General features: G+C 37.7%; 4 long non-coding RNA genes across 5 annotated transcripts; 2 read left to right on the forward strand and 2 right to left on the reverse strand.

The window, feature by feature from the left end:
• Window positions 1-4,441: 4,441 nt before the first annotated feature.
• LOC136245848 (uncharacterized) lies at window positions 4,442-6,695 on the reverse strand. Of its 2 annotated transcripts, none has more exons than XR_010696153.1 (3): window positions 6,385-6,695; window positions 4,913-5,012; window positions 4,442-4,547 (listed from the first exon to the last, which is right to left on the reverse strand). It is a non-coding gene; the product is annotated as an uncharacterized lncRNA (long non-coding RNA). The 2 variants fall into 2 exon arrangements; XR_010696154.1 differs by lacking the exon at window positions 4,442-4,547 and adding an exon at window positions 4,784-4,851.
• On the forward strand, window positions 5,928-6,267 carry LOC136245408 (uncharacterized). The gene is made up of 3 exons (XR_010695839.1): window positions 5,928-5,968; window positions 6,019-6,087; window positions 6,138-6,267. It is a non-coding gene; the product is annotated as an uncharacterized lncRNA (long non-coding RNA).
• Window positions 6,696-6,774: 79 nt separating the features above from the next.
• On the forward strand, window positions 6,775-8,688 carry LOC136245670 (uncharacterized). Its single transcript, XR_010696051.1, has 6 exons — window positions 6,775-6,952; window positions 7,026-7,160; window positions 7,808-7,942; window positions 7,992-8,048; window positions 8,110-8,297; window positions 8,353-8,688. It is a non-coding gene; the product is annotated as an uncharacterized lncRNA (long non-coding RNA).
• LOC136245671 (uncharacterized) lies at window positions 8,657-9,153 on the reverse strand. The gene is made up of 3 exons (XR_010696052.1): window positions 8,847-9,153; window positions 8,734-8,793; window positions 8,657-8,692 (listed from the first exon to the last, which is right to left on the reverse strand). It is a non-coding gene; the product is annotated as an uncharacterized lncRNA (long non-coding RNA).
• Window positions 9,154-19,324: the final 10,171 nt, after the last annotated feature.

Here is a 19,324-nt window from a genome sequence, read left to right on the forward strand (position 1 = left end):
GCTATCGTCTATTACATATGGATCAGGAATGCCATAGTCAACAGAATACAATGCCAAACACACAGCCGACATAGACACAGGTACTGTTAATGGCACCTTGAAATGTTATATAACATATCACTAAATTAGTTAATCAGTCTATCACATACTTTAAAGTTGTATATATATATATTTAGTACAAAGAAACATAATTATTTGGATACCAAACCACGATACTGAATTGTTTGTTTGGACATCCAAACCCAAAAATACAGAATTGTTAAGATACCCATACAAATAGTTAGTTCTCCTTGTAGGGGTAGATACTAGTTGGATAGTATGCGACAGTATCGGTACTTCGCATATACACTGTACTGTAGAGTCATCGAGGCATGTCATTTTAAGTAGATTAAATAAATTTCTATGACAAAATAATTGATGGATAATTTAACGGAAGACTCAAGTGATAGCTCGCCATTTAAACAGCACTGACTATCGTTCACTGCAATATTGTTAGAAAATGTTTTGAATTTACTCGACATGGTGTTCATGCATGTGTTAATGAAATCATCAACCCCAATTTTGCATTATAAATCATGAACAGATAATCTGTTATGCAACTAAATTCGTATCACACAGGTTTAATACAAAATATAACGATAAACCACACATGACTCCTAGAAGGGGGCCATCCTATAAGTTAAAAGATAATCACGATTAATAGTTTGTTCTGTATTGTATTGGGTACAATATCTTTTCCTAAATTGTCGTTTATGCCTATAAACATGTACTTCGATTCAGTTACAACCTAGCTATCAATCAAGGTTCCTCTAGTTTCCTCTAGTATATGTTAAATGAAGCCTATATTGCAACCCAAGTGCTTAATCAGTAATTATTGTTATGTTATGTTGTTACAGTTACATGTGTGTCGTTATTGATTTGTTTCAGTTTACTCGTCGATGAGAAGAAGATTCAGACTGATTACATTTTTTTTAAATTAATGTACTAAGAGCTAATGATTAAATCAATCAGAATCAATACACAGATCTAACCTGGCTAACCTAGAGCTGAAGCAGAAATTGTTATGTATTGGTACCCCTATCCCTAATAAATAAATGGAAAACATCCCACACTGGTTTGTTGTGTGCTCATTTCATGTACCTAAATGTAGGGCTTCTTTAACGATCATTGGACATGCATAAATACGTACTGCTATATAATTTACTAAACACACAAGGTATGTGGTACACAAAACAAAGTGATTTTTCCGTTCCAGATTTATTAGAACTGCCTGTACAAGTCGTGCTTTTTTTTTTTCTTCTTTTTTATTTGAAGCCTTGAACGAGATAAGTGTATAGCAAACATCATGCAAACTTCTACATATGATTATGAGCCGTATGCACGATAGAGCGTGATTCAGTATGTTACAGAAAATGACAACAATACTTGATTTAATCAATATTAATGTTCCTTTTTTTAAAAAAAAATGTGGTTAACAATGATGCTTAATGACAAGGTGATTATTTTTTTAGGGTTAGTCAAAGGTTAACCAAGTTGAACCAAATCCCTAACCTGGTCACATCCATATTTATTCTCATGTGCACCCTAAGTCTTGCTCTTACAAATGACAAGATAATGTTATAAACACATCTTACACAACATTTAACATATATACCTCCAGTGACTCGGTTCCAGCAACAAAGCTAACTAACCCCATTAAGGTTTCAATCTGTAAACTGACCAGCTATCAACACTGTTAACTTTAAAGGTCAAAGTCATACCATAAGTATCTATGCTCTTAAGCTGTACAATTTTTTTTCTTCATTTTTAATTTATTAAACACACACACACAAACAGTAGCTAGCTTTCCACCTTCTTTTACCCTTCAGGTTTATAAAGGTTTGGGACAGCCAATAAGTACGGGAATTTGAAGTGCTTTTTTTTTCAAATCGGGGATTGCAGTTTAACCACAAACCACCCACTTTACAAATTTCACTTAACATAATGCCTTATGGTGACCTTTATGATGCTTTCCACTATTTGGAACATCAAATGATGCTTAATTGTAGGCTCCACCCTCTCAATATGAACAACGCTGATATCGGGAGGGAAACACCCACAACCCACAATTTTTCCATAGAAAGGTGTCTTTCAAAATAAATAGTAACTTGATGTGTGAAGGAACAATGTGCAACGTAAATTGACCGTGTATGGACCACAAAGTGATTTTAATCCTAATACAACACACTTTTCTATAATATGGTCTGACTATACATGTAGGTACCACAGGATAACACTTGTAGTTGTGTGTTTTATTAGGATTAAAAATCACTTTATGATCTGACCCTAGCATGGTCAATTTATGTTACGCATTGTTCCTTCATTATTATTTATTTTGAATGACGCCTATCTATGTAAATTTTGTGGTCGGTGGGTGTTTCCACTGCCAAAATTATCCGTTTTAATACTGAGAGGGTGGAGTCTACAATTAAATATCATTTGATGTTCTAAATAGAGGAAAATGTCATAGAAGTCACCATAACGCTGTACATAAGTAAAAAGTAGGTGTGGTTAGTGGTCAAACTAAAAAACCCAATTTGAAAAAAAAAGCACTTCAAATTTCCATACTTACTGCCTGTTACAAGCCAAGTAGCTTGAGTGAAGAGTAGTAGTGTTGTATGAAATACATGTGTGAAATATTGAAATCAATGTAAAGTTAGTTAGTATGCCACACCCTCATTAATAATATGAGAGTGTGTTTGCTAGGGACCCGCCAATTATGCTGGCATAATTATGAGCATAATAGGTGTCTGAAAGCATTGAGCATAATGCTAGCATAATAGGTAGAATATTTGTGTAAGTATATCGATCTTTTCTGTGATATACATTTTGACAAGTAAGTTTGTGCTTCAGCCACTTATTTTTTATCCATAAATTGGAAATTATTAGCAGGGCATGAGAACTGAGGCATAAATAATTGGGCATAATTTGAGCATAATGGGTAAGTATTGAGCATAAACTTAAGTATAATAGGTAAATTTTTGAGCAGTGCAGCATAGCATAATAGGTAGGTCCCTAGTGTTTGCATAATATTATGTAGTCATAATTAAACTATAGGAATTTTCTTAGCAGGTACATACTTAACCACCCATCTAATTGGATTCTTTGGAAACCATTTGAGCTAAATTATATTGACATTCGATAATTCATTATATAACTGTAAGATAAAGGTATTAGCAAAATTTGATTTTGTGTAGTCAATGCCATCACAAATCAATTGCAATGCTCAAGTCAGATCACTCATTTTCTCTATTGCCTGGCAAGGCTGGCATAGACCTAAATACAGACCTCTGTAATAGAAATTGTATGGCACATACGCGCACAGTTTTAGTTTTAGCAAACACACTGATATAATGTTGTACATTGTAAGTGTACATGTAATATTAAACACTCGAAATAATTGGACACATGATTTTATGATATGACGAACACTGATGATATCCATGATGCTGGCACACCAATGATGTACATCTTTACATCTGGAGCATGCATCACCCCTTGTGGTAAATCCTCCATTCAAATATCATATTAGACTCCATCAGCTATAAGTAGATACCAATATGCCTACTTGAATCCAGTCATTGTAAGCTCATTAATATTATTGCAGATATGGTAGACAAGGCAGGTTTGGTTACACCAAATACAAACTTGTTTTGCATATCAAATGCTTTAAAGAGCAATCTTACTTGAAGTAATCAATCCTGTTCCACCCAGAGTAGAGAGTGACAAAAACATCCGCAGCTTAAACAGCCATAAACTATAATGTCCACACAGTCAATATGGGTAACTCATCATCGTATGTATACTGTCAGTGTGTCCACTGCATGCTACAAATTTAAAGAATATGCCATTATGTGAGCAAGTGTGTGTGGGTGTCCATATTTGTGTGAGTGTCTGCATGAGCCAGCATAGTCAAGTGGTTCAGAGCATCAACATGTTAATCGAAAGGTTGCAGGTTCGATTCCCAGTCAGGACACTTTGGTTGTGTTGTTGTTTCCTTGAGCAAGAAACTTTAATCACATTGCTCCAGTATACACAGCTGTTAAATGGGGACCTGGTGTTAACTAGGGAAACAGCTCACCAAGCTGTAACATCAGTGGGTACCTGGTAATAACTGGTGAAGCAAATATCAAACTGTTGTCCATGTCTCACTGATGGGTGGTTCAGTACACGTGTGTGACCCGATTTTGCAAAACAAGTCATCTGGATTACAATTATGTGGCATTATAAACAATTTGCTGTGTCACCATTTAGGGGCTGTAGAACTTTCAAAGTATTTCACATCTAAGTTGTGGCAATTTAAGGTGTGCTAAAGACTATCCGGATGACTAGGAGTTAAAATTTATTTGCACAAAATAATAAATATTCATAAAATTTTTTTTTTAAATAAGAAAATAAAGAGCACTTGAGTCAGTCATTGTCCATCTTCCGGCCCTGAAGTGGTCTTGGATGGGTTGACCGAGTAGTGTCTTCCTTCAAAGTAGCACTCACCCACAAGGAAAGGACCGCTGCAAGAGAACAAAGCATATGTCAAGGGTGGTAAGCTGTACTCATTCGTACATTAATGTAGACCAAAACACACACAAATGAGCCGACAATGGCGGATCACAATTTTTTATTTGAAGCCCACCAATAGATATAAGGTTTGTGTCTGTGGTCAATCAGCACATGCATTTGTTTGAAGCCAACATTAATAGTCCATCATTAACACCCCTTCCATCATTCTTTCATACATTATTTTGATGGGACTATTAGGGCAGCATACATACACACAGGTGGGCAGCACATGCACATCTGGTAGCTGGTTGTCAGCTGTCAGCTGGCAAGTGCGACGGTAACCCCAAAAGTGTCATACACGACAGTGGCAACTCACAATATTTTATGCCCATGCGATGGCGAAAGGTAGCCATCACAACACTGGATGAGTTGACAGTTGTGTCTTCCTCCAAAGTAGCACTCACCCATAAGGACCGCTGCAAGGGAACAAAGCATATGTCAAGGGTGGTAAGCTGTACTCATTCGTACATTAATGTAGACCACAACACACACAAAGTAAGTAAAAGGAGCGGACAATGGTGGACATTTTTTTTGAAGCCCACCCATAGAGATAGGGTTTGTGTCTGTGGTAGATCAGCACATGCTTTCAGTCAGAATCACTAGTCTGTATACACATGTCCACAGCAAGTCAACAGAATTACACTCAAGTATATGTGAGACAATGTCAGCAACATCAAGATGCCCATGAAGGACTTCACATCCAGTGATGGAGGCTATGCTAATCAACGCCCAGTCACATGATCGACCATATGTCAAGGGTGGTAAGCTGCACTCATGAGCCTTATCCACAATGACGATTAGTGACATCAAAAATAAAAATGGCCCCGATAGTTGGGGGACGGTTGTAAATTTTGTATGGGTGACTTTTGGGAAGAAAATTTTTGAACGATTATATCTCAGCCAAGAAAGAAGATATCGAGCTCTAACCCGCAGTTATGGTTTTAAGATAGTACCAAGAGTTCATAATATAAAGAAAGGAGAGAGTATCTAACTCTGAATATACCCCATAGAAACACTCTGCATCAAATTCCCCGTAAATGTTAGTGTATTTTCTGCAAACTGTTGACACTTTACTATATCACACATATTTGACAGGTGACAAGGGACTTTGGGACTCAACGTGGCAAGGGACTTTGTGCCGAAAGGAACCAATAACTGCACTATAAAGAGAGGCACAAATTCCTATTCTAGAAAGTGCACGGTAGTTTGGCAGGACACACTACCAGAAAAAATTACCGTAACAGTCTGGCAAGGTAAGTTTTTGTGATCTTGTGGGGACATGATCAATATTACACTTACACAGCTACCAGTGTGCCAGTGGAAAGGGTGGAACCCAAGACTGGGCGTTTGACTGTACCAGCCAGCCCTTATGGTAAACGCAGGCTTCTTATAATTCCAAACTAATATTGTCTGTGTCTACAGGTAGCACAGAGCCTGTGGATGACAACAATCGTACAATAATAGAACCAAAGGATGATCAATTTTCGGCAGGTGAGCACACTAGCCACGCATGATGTCATGGTTTATTTAACGTTGGACAGGTGAGATCACTAGTAGCAGCGATGACGAAGAGGGTCATAATGGGCAGGACAGCGAGAATGGAAAAAGCCGTACAACAAGGAGCAGCTCAACCATTCCAACAAAGAAATGGAAGAAGAATCTTAATCCAAACAACCCTTTGGACTAACTAAACCCACACACACACACACACATACACACACACAGTACAATTGTACACCTTTTATAAACTAAATAGTAATTGTTGTTCTATATACAACCAAGACTCACAGTGTTATTTGATGAACCATTTCTGTCGGTCTCCTATCAATTGCAAACCCGCCTTAGGGTTGGACGAAACCACCTTGCCTTTTCTGCAATCGGTATTTGGGATGGCGAGCACCTATTGGGATGTTCACATCAATTGTAACAATTGCATCAGGGACTTGACGTACTGGCTAAACAAACTAGCATATTCAGGTTACATGGTCTACATGTGTACTAAAGTAGAAAATAACAAAACTTAATATGTATCAGCGGCTTGCCACGGTGGGAACAAATTAATAATCCAATGTTGCAACTAAAGGGACATCTCCAAACTGATTTTGGTACGCTTGATAACTCCTGACCCCCTCCCCCCCCCCCCCCCCTGCTGTGCCATATCAAAACTGTAATGTAATGTTGTCCTGTTTGACATGGCAGGAATTCTGCTAAATGGAGGTGGCACTTGGAGTACTTCTCCACAAGTAAACATCTTCTTGAGATTCTCCTCGCATGTTTTCAAAACACTGCGGTAGTGAGAACGCTCTTCATGTACGAGGGATATGTGTTCTTCAGCCTGTTTGATGGTCTACAGGAGGTATAAATGTATTCATTTGTTCAACATTAGATGTTACATACCTTAGATTTTTCTCTTTCATTTGTATTCATAGCTTTCATGATGGCTGTGCTATTTTGTTGGCATGTCCAGCATAAGTCACTTCTGGGTTTTGTGACGATGATGTGTGGCATCAGAGTTCGCCAGTAGTAACAAAAGGTTGAATAGGCAGCTGACCTTTTTCCAGCCAGTAAGCAACACTGTTCGTACTGTTTGTGAATGGCCTAATAATACAGAGGATTATTTCTGGCTATTAGTTTTCATCATAACAGTATTGTATGAAGCTGTACTGTACATTAAATACCACCTTAATTGTAAGTCACATAATGATTACTACTATAAGGTGCAAACTGTCATACAGTATGTGTATTCCAAATGACGTCACAAATAAAATGGCTGCAGCTATTTGGGGTATTCTAAAAATTTCCAGAGAGAGTTCAAATGGGACTTAAGATTCGAATCACTTATTCAATCCTGGAAAAAGATATTGACCTACAACTACCGGTACAGTTATAGGAGTATAAAATCTATTCTTCAATGCTATGTTAGAATTTTCAGCTGGTTTTGGAAGTTTAGAAGAAATACTATTTTTTTGTGTGTGTAATAACCAAACCTGGTAGTTTTGCATCGATATCTTATTTGTTAGCCTCTATATCAATCTTCGAAATCTCGATCGCCATTGGTGATAATACTCGAAAATATAAGAGTCCCCCAAATAGAAAATTTGTGTAACATCATTTGGAATACAGTCTATTTCCAAGTGTGTATGTAGTATGAGAGCATTAATTAAATATTTGTGGCATGATTGTCAATTCCTTACTCTTTTTCTGTGGTTAGATGGTAGAAGCTTCACATCATCACGTTTGTAACCTGGAATTCTACCAGGAAGTAGTATCCCATGCTGCTCAGCATACTGCTGCAGAAAGGCCACAAGAGAACGGATATCATCTATTGACATGGTCCTGGGTGGAGGTGTGTTAGAGTTTTATGAACTCTCACCATCATTCCTTCGTCTTGATAGTGTTTCCGTACATTAAGGACTCGATGGTTTACACCTAATCCATATAGGAAACTGAAGGTATGCTTACATACTTTATGGCCATGGTGCATAAAGTTTGAAGACATCTTGCTCCTTTTAGCACTGGCGTGTCGCCCATCCTTCACAGTATGTGTCTCATCGAGAATTGTGGTCATCAATGATCCAATCAGCACCATATCCAACTCTTGTGGTGCTAAGAGTGCTGCTTGAGCTCGTAAATCCATGTAGTGTTGGATGGAAAACAGAGAGCTGCATGGTTGCTTGTTCGGTGCCTTCTTGCAACCACAGGTATGTCTCACAAATCCTTCACAAACAACTTCATCATCAATACACCTCTCCTCAGCTACTCTACTACTGGTGGACTGCCGTGTTGAAGGCTCAGTTGGCATAGAAGCTGGCCGTGATACCACCGACACTGAGTTGTCACTAGGATTGACCAGGGGCAATGGATTGACTGAGACTTCAATCATATCATCTGAAGATTCAGTCATAGAAGCTGGCTGTGATACCACCAACACAGAGTTATCACTAGGATCAACCAAGGGCATTTGACTGGCTGAGACCTCAGTCATATCAGCTTCAAATAAATCTAACCAGAGTTTAAATAATGATTTATGCAGTAAAACAAACTATATTATTGTATATACCATTGTTGCAGTGTAACTCATTTTCTTCAATCATATCTGTGATGTAAAGTTTGTACAAGCTAACATAGCTACCTTACCTGTACTTTGGCTGACAATCTGCTGGCTGCCACTAGGACTCAGCCAAGATTCCTCAGAGGCTGCAAAGTGGCAAAAATCAACAATACTTGTGACTCCGTACATTAAATTTTACCGCATTCCAAGTCATCTTCACATCCGCTTTCGTCACTGTCATCAAAATAATCTCCAATAAGCGCCTCAAACTTATTGTAGTCCAAAGGCGAAACAATGACTCCATCGTCGCCTAGAGAATTTATCGCTGCAACAATCCTGCCCTTCTTCGAAGACGAAGACGCCATTACAATACTTTGGCGCGAGAAAATACCGCCTAGCTGAACAAATGGAGTGATTTGTTCCCATCTCCGTTTATGAATGGCAAGTGAGTCTCTACACACCTGCACTTTTCGCTTTATACCTCAGTGAGTGAAACAATTGTGCAAATAATAATAGCAGCATAGTAAAGTTAAATGATGTAGCTACGTGTGGATGTAATACAAAAGGGGGGGTAGGTTTTTCGGAAAATCTGTTTTTGCCTATATCTCGATTTTATAAATGTGCAATTAGGATCGGTTTTCCAAAATTCGGTCACAATTGTTGTTTTTGTTTCAATACATAGGTAGCTTTTGGTGAGTGATTAAAGTGGGTTACCAGCCGCCTAATCCTGGCCAATGCTTTCGACACTGCAGGAATTTTGACTGCCTCTTCCACTGCTAGTTGTAGTGTATGGCTGAAGCAGGAAACACGAGGCAAACCAAGCAGTGTGAATGCACGAACAATATTGGAAGCATTGTCAGTTACAAAGCTTGCCAAGTTGGAAGGCAACAAATTCCAACGTGAAAACACTTCTTGCAATTCTGTCATTATATTTTCCCCAGTGTGGGAATCTGGGAAGCTATGTACTTCCAGGAGATTTTGGTAAATAGTTTGTAGTTGAAGCTTTTCTACCTGGTGGTTTATATCTTGGCTCAAATTCTTTTATCATACGTAAAAATCCCTGACCACTTACAGTGTCCAATGGCAGCATGTCTGGCAATGTAATAACACACAGCTTCTGTCAATTTCTTCCATCTCGTAGTGCTGTGAGCAAGTGGCAAGTGAGTTGATAACGAATCTGTAATACTGGGTTGTGAGGGATCGATAGGCGGTTGTTTTGAAGCACTCTGGTTACCTTGTTGCTGCTGCTGTTGCTCCACAAATGTTGCATAATCCGTCGAGTGGTTATAACGAAGGTGAGTAATTAAATTTGTGGTGCTTCCGGTATACGCGAATCGCTTCTTACAAACCACTTCGTTTCTCCTCTTCTTATCCTTTTCAATAAACTGTCCATCCTTCGCTGGGAAACCGAAAAAAACCCAAATTGCGCTCTTTGACCCTACAGCTCCAGTTCATTGTCAGCCATTTTGATTATTGTTATGCGCATGCGCATAATGATCGATAAGTAAATAAAGATATCTTAATCTAGATATTATTTTAATATCTAGATAATCGGTAATATCGAGATTATTGCACACCTCTACTAGAGACTATAGGAGATCGCAGAGAAATACTGAAATATAGCTTTAAATACTGAAATATAGCTTTAAATACTGAAATAATGTATTTTATTTCTTTCTAATTCGTGTGTGCAACATGAAGACAGCACCCAAATTTTGCATGTGCCTAGATGTATGGTTTTCCAAACATTTTGTCTGAATATTTTGATGTAGGCTATATGAACAGAAATAATTGCGTTAGCATAAGAAACAAGGAAGACTTAGTAGAAGTTTGGAGTATTATACTAAAAGGTATGAGTGTGGTACTTTGGTGTGATGGTTTACGGAGTGGAGGAGCCAAGAGGAAGTTTATTAGGGATGAAGAAGCATCAGTTGCAAAAAGAAGCCAAGTTGATAAGCAGGAACGCGTTCAAGAAGTCGTGGATGGCCTAAAGAAGCAACACGGAGACAAGTACACTACCATGCAATATCAATTGTGGGGAGAGATGATTGTTGGTGGTTGTAACAGATGCTTTATTGACATCGATGTTTGTGCGGTGTGGTGGTGGTGACACTTCATCATCTAAGAAAGGGAGTGAGGGAGTTGGTGCAGTAGTAGATGCAGTACAGCAGCTTGGTGTGGCAATGAAGACATCTAGTAGTGGGTCCAACAGTTCTAGCCCAGCCAAAGTGATTGACAGCAGATCAAAATGCTACAAACAATTAGGTGAGTTGAAGAGTTTGAAGGATTCCGATCTGCTGTCAGAAGAAGAGTATGTCAGAGAACGGCAAGCCATAATGAACATTTTGGGAAGCCTTTAGCTTTAAGCTCTAGAACTTGTCATAGATTACTTATCAGCTGCTACTTGTCATTACACAACTTGTCCTTACTTAGCTATCACTTTTCAGTCAGTTCACTTTTTTTTTTACTTGTTCTTATACATATCTTTTTTTCTCTTATACTTATCACTTTTACTCGTCATTACTTATCAATCAGAACATAACTTGTCTTTATACATATACCATATCAGACAGTACATCACTTGTCATAGTTCATCAATCTAGTACACAATTCATATGTAACTACATCGTTGAATGTGTGCATAACAATCTTCAGCTGTTATAAGTCTAAAACACATTAGTAGTAATACACGACATTCAGAGCATGTTTCAAACAAGGAATTGTTTCCTTTGATGATGCTCTTGACTTGACTGAACACTCTTTCAGCTGGCATTAGATCTGGGGAGTAAGGTGGTAGGAAATGCAGTCTAGTTACCGCTTTGTTTTCAATCAAATTTCTAACCTCTTCAACATGGTGAATGCTCGCATTGTCCATTACCATTACAGATCTAGCATTTATTCCATTGAAAGGCATCAAACACAAGGCAAAAGGTACTTATCAACAAATTCTGCAATACTTCTCCATTTACAGTTCCCTCTCTGAGGTACAGATCATGAATGCCACTTAAAGACATGACAGGTATAGTGGAATATCGAGCACCTCTTACTAATAGACGTCTATCCTGTACTGGCATCCGTCTGAAGCTATACCCATATTTACAAATTGTGTTTCGGTAATCGAAGCCTGTTTCGTCAATAAACACCAGCATGGATGGGTCGTACATTGATATCTCTGCCATATACTTAGCTCGTTCATAATCTGATTGTTGCAGAGCAATATGATGCATTGCCTGCCTGGTTACACCCATCTTCTTTAAAGTTCTGCAAATGTTAGACAAGCTAAACAATAATGTCCATTTGTAATAGCTTCTCTTGTATTTCATGTAAATAAATACCTGGATCTGTTATAATCAACTGCACTAAGCTCAGCTGCTCAAAATCTTGCATCACACAAATTGGGCCATTTCTTCGTGATCACTCTGAGATTGAATCTGAGACTACTTTCAGCTACTTTTCACTGAACTTTATGCACATGCATTTTACAGAGAATTAATTGTTTATTAGTAATACATGTACAAAATTTGTGTTGCTGCATACGTATTTTACAAAAAGAAACTATGAATCAATGTATTGTAGCTACAGCCTGTTTGTAGACTTAGCTAGGCTAAATGCTTTGTTACAAGTGGTGTTGAGTTAGCACAGATTGAATTATCAACTAGCTATTGCTAAAGTTTCTCTTGTGAATAGCAATAGATCAAAACTTACTCTTGGACTTTCCGTGTGCAGAACACTTATCACGTGACTTTCATTTCACTTTCTCCAGCCACTGCATCTCTACAGATTATAACCACAAAATGGCCATCTTATACTTAATATCGTACCTCCACTTCGCAAACATTACTTTTTTTTCTTCTCTTGGAAGGCGCCACTCGTGTAGTGATCGCTTCTTCACAACATCGACAGTAACCCACAATCGATAATTTGGGTAAATACGAGGTGCAGTGCTATAGCTTACGCATGAGCATAGAGTCGATGCTTCGAAGGGATAGAGACTTCACGTAGTGATTAAATAGCTTCGGTAAGGAAAGTTAACGATACGACAATAATAATAACTATATTCAATTTATTTACCATCATCATCATCATCATTGTCATCATCTTTAAAATCATACTAATTCTCCAGTGCTGCCTTAATCTCTTTGGCTTGCACAGTGTTGATATCACATCCATCTCATGGGCAATTTATAAAGACAGTGCAGTATAGCTGTTATGTCAAAAAATGTTACATACAGATCCTGCAAAAGAAATTATACATGTCACACAAGGACTGTACAGAATAACAGAAAAGTTAGCGGAGAAATTGTTTGGTCAATTTACCAAATTAAAACCCTCCAATTGTGAAGTTTCACAATTTTGTCGAACTATTTTCCTCACCAAACTTAAGCACCAAACCTTCCCAATGTATGTACAAAATCTCTATTATGGACTTTTGTCAAGTCACATTTTTGTGGTTTGACCTTTTCCTTTGAGTAATTCTATTGAATTATATATCACCTGAAAGAGAATTTAATAAGCATTTCAAAAATCTAAACAGAAAGGTTGTAATCACTGACAAAGTTATGGCCATTTTATTAAACCTGTGTAACTGCTGTAAAATTTTCTAATAAACTTTGAGCGGTCATATCTTAAAGAGAGATCAATAGAATTGGCCAAATTTTGGTGTGAGAAAATTTCTTGGTAGAGTCCATGTCTATGCCAAATTTCATGAAAATCCAAAGGGGTCAGGATTTTTTTTGGTTGATTTGGCATGGAATGACCCACATGTGGGATTTTCCTAAGTATTTTATACTCTTCTAAAATGTCCTTATCAGGCACCCCAGAGCTTGTGATCCACTCCCTTCTGTGAAGGAATGTTCTTGACATCAATTGCTTGACATTAGAATTGCCTGCTGATTTGCCTAATGCTAATTCTTGTCTCAATAGCTCCATGTTCCTTTTATGAGTGTGATCATCTTCTCGTTCTCCTTGCAGAGGTGGATATGAATGTTGTCTGTGTTCTTCCACTTTAGGTTTTTAAAGTTTAGATTCTTCTGGTTTTCATTTAACAATTTTACATCTCACATAAATGTGTTGGGACGAAGATCGCTATTAACAAATACAATATGCGTTTATGTTTACATATTCCTTTGGAAAAGGAAACAGGGTTTTAGCAACGTGGTTACAATCACTAGTGGTTGCACACATCCCAGTTGTTATCATCATAGTAGCCAGCACCCTGACTATGTGTTTCCTATTATCTGGATAAAAAATTTTAGTTTTTAGGTTCTCCTCAGTAGTGTCTCTAAACACTGGTACTACCATAAAAGTATTAAATTTCATGGGTAAAATTTTCATGGTTTGCAAACATACAAGTTTGTAAGTGTATTAAATTTCGTGGGTATAATTTTTGTGGTTTAATCTCTATGAGCTAATGTATTTTCCCCGATATTCTCAAGCAAATATGTGCGCAAATATTAGAGATACATTATGTTGATCCAGTCATTATACTGTAGTTTAGCTATACCTATCGTTGCTTGAAAACTGAAGGTTACAACCTGAGGGTTAAACAGCTATCACATTAATTCATGTGGGTGTGTTTGTTTATATCCTACCACCAACTCATCCAGATCCTGGTCACTTACCCAACAAATCAGAACTTCCAGTGCCCTGTACAATGTGCTCCTGCTAACCCCTAGAGTTTTACTGATGTCAGTCATGGACATTGCACTTCTCTTCAACATCTTCAAGATCAATTTACTGTGATGGGTGACCAACATTGCCTATTTATTGATTTATTAAATTTCAGATACCCATTTAGTAAATGTCATGCCATCCGGCATCCATTAGTAAATGTCATGCCATCCGGCATCCATTAGTAAATGTCATGCCATCCAGCATCCATTAGTAAATGTCATGCCATTCTGAAATGTGCGTTTTCACCAACTGCAGCATCTACATCATGGACTTGCATTCATCCTCCTTTGTGTCCCATTTCTTTCATAGGTGATCATTTGTAGTCACACTCATGATGACTTCAGTGCCATGATAGATTGCACAATCACTTTTACTCACACTTCTTACATAAGTAATGCTGTATATTGGGTAGAACATAGCTGAGACTATTGGACAGAATATAGCTGAGACTGAAGTAGTATTGCTTGTTTGCATTTCAGTAATTGTTAGTTGGAATGTGCACACATTTATTCATAATTTTTGTGATGACTGGATTGTTTGCAGAGACAATACTTGCAATATTCTTCATCTTTAACACTGTATAATGGGTGGCACATAGGTGAAGACAAAGTTAAATGGGCACTCCATGTTTTAACAATTAATAGCCAGGGTGCATCACCAATGTGTTAAGTACTACTTCGATGAGTGTTCCACAGAAAACATGATATTACAAAAAAAGGAAACATGTGAAATCTCTTGTATAAATGGGTAGCTACTGTTGAAGTGAACTGGTGTATGTTCCCTTACAAAAAAAAAACAAGACTAGTAGCCATCAATGTGCCACAGAAAGTCTGGCTCCTGTGTGAAATCAAATACATACTGTAGCAGCTAGGCTATTCACACATTCATGAAGACAATAATGGATAAGTTATATAGCATATTTACTTGGTTAAATGCCCCACCTTTAATAGTTGCCGCACTTGGGTGGACCCACAATCGATTACGAAAACAAGGGCTTAAACATCGTCTACGAGCATCGAGTGGTGGTCGAGTTTGAATAGTCACCACGTCAATTTTTTGGAACTACGGCAATAAATGCCACGGCATTTAACCAAGTATATATGGTAGCTGTATTTCAGTACAAGGGCAACATTATAGTTATACTGCACCAAGTCCTAGGAGAAGTCAATGGCAATGATAAAGTTATTGAGTGCACTTGGTTATATTACAGTGTGATAATTACAGCCAAGAAGCCAAGATTAAGTTGAGATCAAAAAGTGGTACAAAAATACAGTATGTACATCATCACTACTAAAGTTACTAAACATTAATTATCCTACCCAGCCCACGTATCCCAACTTGTATAACATGGCTGGTTTCTTTCATCTACAGATCAATTGACAACCAACAACTGGGGTGATGAGTTAATTTGAGGGATACTATTTTTACGTAGTTTAGATTGTCCATGCACTGGGACACAACTGCATACGTAGTATGTACGCATGCACCTAGTGCAATGTCATGTACTGACACATTTTATATACTGTTTAGCACCTTATTGTGGTACACTCTTCTTTTTAGACGGTGTTTCCTCTGCTGCTCAACCCCTTCGGGATCAGTAATTGCTGATAACATCATGTCTACATCCCTATTGCAATATACATAAACGCACATTAAAATGAATTTTAAACTGGACCTTCCTACTTGGAGATTGTGCTTTTGTACCAACCGCTTGTGAAGTACTCAGTATCTAATATCACTTCCAGATTCTTCATGCTCTTTCTATACAACATACAATGAAAATTAAAGTTTGGTCTTCTGTAACATACACAGATACATGACAGGTTATAGTGATTTCATTTTATTCATTCATTTATTAAGGTTTTACATTAGAGGTGTACCGATAGGGAAATTTTGAACTAATCCGATATAAACTGATATACTGAGTCTGAACACCGGTACCGATCCGATATACCGATATAACTAAGTGTAGCTATTTATATTTGAGGAACCACATATGCCATGTTCAACTTTAGTCTAACTACTGAAGACAGTCTTAAGATTATTGGCTATGCTTGGTTACCCATGGTGGTGTGGCCTCTATTGATAGCTCAGACTATAAGGCACCCACAAATATTTTAATACATGCCCTTGCCAAGATTAGTCCGGATTACTCCGCATTTTAATGGCTAGTAGAGATGGCTGGTTGTTTTATGCTGTTCTCTTGGTTCATCTTATTGCTGTTTCCCACTATGAGTGTTTGTTGTATGATTGGTAAGCTTTGTGAGAACAAAACAGGAAGTATCCATGCACTTAGATGGCTTCACATAGCATACTGCGGAAGATAACTACTGTTTCCCACCCTTGTTAGCTAAATAATAGAGTTTATAATGTGGCTTGATCGTTGGACAGTGTCCTCAAGATAGTTCAGTTGTATATCGGTGTATCGTATTGGTTTTTAGCAGCAATATCGGCTCCCACCGATATAGTAGAAATGTCTATATCGGCCACCAATACGATATGTATCGGTATATTGGTACACCTCTAGTTTACATTAATGTTTAGGGATTAACAATTGACCATTTAACAAAACATACACATAAAATAAAGAGGCATGCAAAGAGGTTTTTGTTACATTACACAAATGAAAATTTATCACAAAATAATGCGAAAATATTTTGATCACAAATAATGCAAAAATATTTGCTAAGATTGTAAATGGAAATTGCAGTGACATGTATTATGTTCCGTCATGTATCATGTCATTGTTATGCTGTTTTTTGCTCTTAAGGTTACTCTTGTTGCTACTGGTGTAGTTTTTGATGCCTGTCTCCAGGAAAACAATCTGTGTAAATTCATGCGCTCACATGAACATGTCATACCTCCTCTGCCTCCAAAAGGAGCACCCACAATCACAGGGGTTGGGTGATGAGACTAAGTTTGCCTAATACTGCAAGCACTGTATAGTCAGTATTCACAACTACTAGGTTCCCTTTTACGTGTGGGTTGGGGGAAAATCCACAATCCATTGAATGAATACACATCTAAACATTCTACTTATACAAATTCTCAAACCATAATGGCTGCTTCCATGATCTTCAGTTGCATATTTTCCTCACCCAGTCGTCGTCCTAAGCTCATTTTCTTTAACTTGTAGCGTAACTGATCTATAGTCATATCACAACTATGCCAAAGGCGTAAAAAAGTGCATATCTCTGCATAAGTGTATCCGTCTTTTTAAATATTTGGCAATGGCAGCCTCCAACACCGTGGTTATACTTGTTTTCATTGGTTGCTTGGCCTGACATAGAAATACAACAGCCAGTAAAAAAGTGTCACCCTTTAAACATAATAGTGGGGTTTTCACTGGTGGTAGTTGTACAGGTTGCTGTTGTTGTAGCAGGGGCGAATCCAGGAGCTCGCAAGGGGAGGGGCACAAACAGGCTAAGTTATAGGTGGTTGGGGAGAACCAGATTCTCTTGTTATATTAGTTGCTGAATTTTTGAAGCAGTAAATAATCACCTCTTAGTAGTTTCTCACTGTTGACTTTTGCCATTTTGGCCTTTTGCATATGGTTGTGAAGTCTTGAAAGTTGTTTTAAAGGCTCTGAATGTCTTAAACAGCAGCAACACTTTCATTGTTGTGTAACCATGTACACCTGTAACATTGCACTATAAAGCTAATGATTGAATTGAATACGATAATTATTTTTAGAGGCGCTTAGTATGTACGAAGATGCTGGATGACTATTTCACAGTTTCAGGCGAATTTGTAATAAATTTTAGTAAAGTGTGCATGTTTTGATGAATTTTATAAATTGATCTTGGCCCGACAAAGTTTAGTATAGTATTTTAATCAGAAGTAGCTAGCTATGGCTGCACAAGGTCAAGGTGAGGGGGGGGGGGGGGGCATTTTTCCAAAAATGCCCCATCCTGGATCTGCCATTGTGTAGACTGGTAGGTTTGCATCACTAGTACCGGGACAACAGGACCATTATCCATAGTATTAGAAACATCAACAAACTGGAGCAATGAAGTGCGCTCATAGCGATGTAACGCCTCCAATGGTTTGTGTCCTGTATGCTATTGCATTAACTTTTCTGGTACCTTAGCTTGAAACATCTTAGTAGCCCCGTATGCTCTAAGGGAGTGGTTGGTAAAAGTTGTATCTAATTCAGCCTCCTTACATATTTCCTTCATCATGGAATTCTGGCACACAGGAGTGCTTGTATACCATAATTTGCCTGGTTCGGCTGGCTTTTTAGGCAGTGGACACAAATAAAACATGTCATTATCCTTTGCTCCTTCTGAATTCCTTGTAGGAGTAGCATCCAATACATTTACCATTCACCATAAATTTTTCACTAGTAAGTTGAGCGATTTTCAAATTCCTTTGCTCCTGGCCACCCTGTAAACAGAAGTTGTTTTTTTTCCATTATATAAAAATAAAACAGCCTTCTGTTAACAGTACAAAATATTACCATGTCTTGACTGTGCGAGTCTCATCAACAACGAACAATCTCAGCCTCTTAGAATAGATGTCACTAATTAAAATATTCCTGCATCTATTGCTTGATGGTAGTATCTCTGGTGTAAAAAAATACTATTTCATATTCCACATTTTCGATCTTTTTCCAAGTTTTTTTTTAAACTGGTGTTCATCACCTCCAAAATATGCAGCCTTGATATTCCTTGCAGAAAAAGATGCAACCTATGAAACACGCATTCAGTTATTATTACATTGTTTAAGCCATTTTTCTGTGACTGCTTATAATATATCCACATGCTATTGAATAGGCATTAGGGATGCGGTGATTGGTGACTATGCCAGCATAATTTCAGAGATTGAGTTTGTGTTGGCAAATTGAAATAATTAAACAGTACAAAATCTGCAATTTGTTAATAAAACAGATTGAGATATACTGCCTATAATAAAGCAGTCACAAAAATGAATTACTCTAATAAAACAACCAGCTCCCCAGTATTAAGAGTATTTGAAGGTGAAATGTCAACAGTGACTGGAAAT

Source organism: Dysidea avara, chromosome 15, assembly GCF_963678975.1.
Source record: "Dysidea avara chromosome 15, odDysAvar1.4, whole genome shotgun sequence".
Lineage (NCBI taxonomy): Eukaryota > Metazoa > Porifera > Demospongiae > Dictyoceratida > Dysideidae > Dysidea > Dysidea avara.